This window comes from Salvia miltiorrhiza, chromosome 7, assembly GCF_028751815.1.
Source record: "Salvia miltiorrhiza cultivar Shanhuang (shh) chromosome 7, IMPLAD_Smil_shh, whole genome shotgun sequence".
Lineage (NCBI taxonomy): Eukaryota > Viridiplantae > Streptophyta > Magnoliopsida > Lamiales > Lamiaceae > Salvia > Salvia miltiorrhiza.
This window is the reverse complement of record NC_080393.1, coordinates 11,281,745-11,285,818: the sequence shown is the minus strand read 5'-3', so window position 1 is coordinate 11,285,818 and position 4,074 is coordinate 11,281,745.

Below are 4,074 nucleotides of genomic sequence, written 5' to 3'. Positions count from 1 at the left end.
GTAATCCAATAAGTAACGAGGGAGATAAGGCCGAAACATTATTTCGCAAAAAACGGGGCCAAGACAACAGAATCCAAGTGGCCTCCATTGGGCTTCGTTTCCCGGTAGACGTCCACTGTTTTAGCCATAACTCATTCGTTATGGGTCGGATTCATGTCAAACCAATGCTGATTTCAAGCTAAATCCGAGGGCTACGACTATGGTTGGGCCGATCCGCACGATCCCGAGTGCATCGTATTTGAAAATCGTGCGGATCAGAACTGCTTCCGAACGATGAATCGGGTATTATGCGCACCTTTCCTTCGTTACAAGTCGGAATGCCTTGATTCTCTTACCTTTGGAACCCATATGTAATGGGAAACATACAGTGACATTCCAACCACACTCCGACCGCATCCCGGTTCGGGCCGGGAGGGCGAGATCGCTCGGTGCATGGATTACCGGTCAACCTGCCCGATAATTTTTCAACGGACTGGAATTGTGATTTGGACCGGTCAGCATTATTTTGGGCTTCTTATTTAGGTTTCCAACGGCATGAGAATCATCCCAATCCGTTGAGTAACGAAGGAGATAAGGCCAAAACAGTGGGGATCTGCGTTTTCCGTCAAGGGCTATATCCCGTTTCTTGCCCAGTTTTTTGTGCGGAAGTCGAACGTTAATTTCGACCACATCGGGCCGTAGGGATCGGAATAAGGTTTCCATAGACGCGTTAATCGCCGCAATCCGATATGTAACGAGGGAGATAAGGCCGAAACATTATTTCGCAAAAAACGGGGCCAAGACAACAGAATCCAAGTGGCCTCCATTGGGCTCCGTTTCCCGGTAGACGTCCACTGTTTCGGCCATAACTCATTCGTTATGGGTCGGATTCATTTCAAACCAATGCTGATTTCAAGCTAAATCAGAGGGCTACGACTATGTTCGGGCCGATCCGCACGATCCCGAGTGCATCGTATTTGAAAATCGTGCGGATCAGAACTGCTTCCGAACGATGAATCGGGTATTACGCGCACCTTTCCTTCGTTACAAGTCGGAATGCCTTGATTCTTTCACCTTTGGAACCCATATGTCATGGGAAACATACAGTGGCGTTCCAGCCACGCTCTGACCGCATCTCGGTTCGGGCCGGGAGGGCGAGATCGCTCGGTGCATGGATTACCGAACAACCTGCCCGATAATTTTTCAACGGACTGGAATTGTGATTTGGACCGGTCTGCATTATTTTGGGCCTCTGATTTAGATTTCCAACGGCGCGAGAATCGTCCCAATCCGTCGAGTAACGAAGGATATAAGGCCAAAACAGTGGGGATCTGCGTTTTCCGTCAAAGGCTATATCCCGTTTCTTGCACATTTTTTTGTGCGGAAGTCGAACTTCAATTTCGACCGCATCGGACCGTAGGGACCGGAATAAGGATTCCATAGACGCATGAATCGCCACAATCCGATAAGTAACGAGGGAGATAAGGCCGAAACATTATTTCGCAAGAAACGGGGCCAAGACAACAGAATCCAAGTGGCCTCCATTGGGCTCCGTTTCCCGGTAGACGTCCACTGTTTTGGCCATAACTCATTCGTTATGGGTCGGATTCATGTCAAACCAACACTGATTTCAAGCTAACTCAGAGGGCTACGACTATGGTCGGGCTGATCCGCACGATCCTGAGTGCATCGTATTTGAAAATTGTGCGGTTCATAACTGCTTCCGAACGATGAATCGGGTATTATGCGCACCTTTCCTTCGTTACAAGTCGGAATGCCTTGATTATTTTACCTTTGGAACCCATATATCATGGAAAACATACAGTGACGTTCCAGCCATGCTCCGACCGCATCCCGGTTCGGGCTGGGAGGGCGAGATCGCTCGGAGCATGAATTTACCGGTCAACCTGCCCGATAATTTTTCAACGGACTGGAATTGTGAGTTGGACCGGTCAGCATTGTTTTGGGCCTCTGATTTAGCTTTCCAACGGCATGAGAATCGTCCCAATCCGTCGAGTAACGAAGGAGATAAGACCAAAACAGTGGGGATCTGCGTTTTCAGTCAAGGGCTATATCCCGTTTCTTGCCCAATTTTTTGTGCGGAACTCAAACGTCAATTTCGACCGCATCGGGCCGTAGGGATCGGAATAAGGTTTCCATAGACGCGTGAATCGCCGTAATCCAATAAGTAACGAGGGAGATAAGGCCGAAACATTATTTCGCAAAAAACGGGGCCAAGACAACAGAATCCAAGTGGCCTCCATTGGGCTTCGTTTCCCGGTAGACGTCCACTGTTTTAGCCATAACTCATTCGTTATGGGTCGGATTCATGTCAAACCAATGCTGATTTCAAGCTAAATCCGAGGGCTACGACTATGGTTGGGCCGATCCGCACGATCCCGAGTGCATCGTATTTGAAAATCGTGCGGATCAGAACTGCTTCCGAACGATGAATCGGGTATTATGCGCACCTTTCCTTCGATACAAGTCGGAATGCCTTGATTCTTTCACTTTTGGAACCCATATGTCATGGGAAACGTACAGTGACGTTCCAGCCACGCTCCGACCGCATCTCGGTTTGGGCCGGGAGGGCGAGATCGCTCGGTGCATGTATTACCGGTCAACCTGGCCGATAATTTTTCAACGGACTGGAATTGCGATTTGGACCGGTCAGCATTATTTTGGGCCTCTGATTTAGCTTTCCAACGGCGTGACAATCATCCCAATCCGTTGAGTAACGAAGGAGATCAGGCCAAAACAGTGGGGATCTGCGTTTTCCGTCAAGGGCTATATCCCGTTTCTTGTCCAATTTTTTGTGCGGAAGTTGAACGTTAATTTCGACCGCATCGAGCCGTAGGGATCGGAATAAGGTTTCCATAGACGCATGAATCACCGCAATCCGATAAGTAACGAGGGAGATAAGGCCGAAACATTATTTCGCAAGAAACGGGGCCAAGACAACAGAATCTAAGTGGCCTCCATTGGGCTCCGTTTCCCGGTAGACGTCCACTGTTTTGGCCATAACTCATTCGTTATGGGTCGGATTCATGTCAAACCAACGCTAATTTCAAGCTAACTCAGAGGGCTACGACTATGGTCGGGCCGATCCGCACGATCCTGAGTGCATCGTATTTGAAAATTGTGCGGTTCATAACTGCTTCCGAACGATGAATCGGGTATTATGCGCACCTTTCCTTCGTTACAAGTCGGAATGCCTTGATTATTTTACCTTTGGAACCCATATGTCATGGAAAACATACAGTGACGTTCCAGCCATGCTCCGACCGCATCCCGGTTCGGGCTGGGAGGGCGAGATCGCTCGGAGCATGAATTTACCGGTCAACCTGCCCGATAATTTTTCAACGGACTGGAATTGTGATTTGGACCGGTCAGCATTGTTTTGGGCCTCTGATTTAGCTTTCCAACGGCATGAGAATCGTCCCAATCCGTCGAGTAACGAAGGAGATAAGGCCAAAACAGTGGGGATCTGCGTTTTCAGTCGAGGGCTATATCCCGTTTCTTGCCCAATTTTTTGTGCGGAAGTCAAACGTCAATTTCGACCGCATCGGGCCGTAGGGATCGGAATAAGGTTTCCATAGACGCGTGAATCGCCGTAATCCAATAAGTAACGAGGGAGATAAGGCCGAAACATTATTTTGCAAAAAACGGGGCCAAGACAACAGAATCCAAGTGGCCTCCATTGGGCTTCGTTTCCCGGTAGACGTCCACTGTTTTAGCCATAACTCATTCGTTATGGGTCGGATTCATGTCAAACCAATGCTGATTTCAAGCTAAATCCGAGGGCTACGACTATGGTTGGGCCGATCCGCACGATCCCGAGTGCATCGTATTTGAAAATCGTGCGGATCAGAACTGCTTCCGAACGATGAATCGGGTATTATGCGCACCTTTCCTTCGTTACAAGTCGGAATGCCTTGATTCTTTCACCTTTGGAACCCATATGTCATGGGAAACATACAGTGGCGTTCCAGCCATGCTCTGACCGCATCTTGGTTCGGGCCGGGAGGGCGAGATCGCTCGGTGCATGGATTACCGAACAACCTGCCCGATAATTTTCAACGGACTGGAATTGTG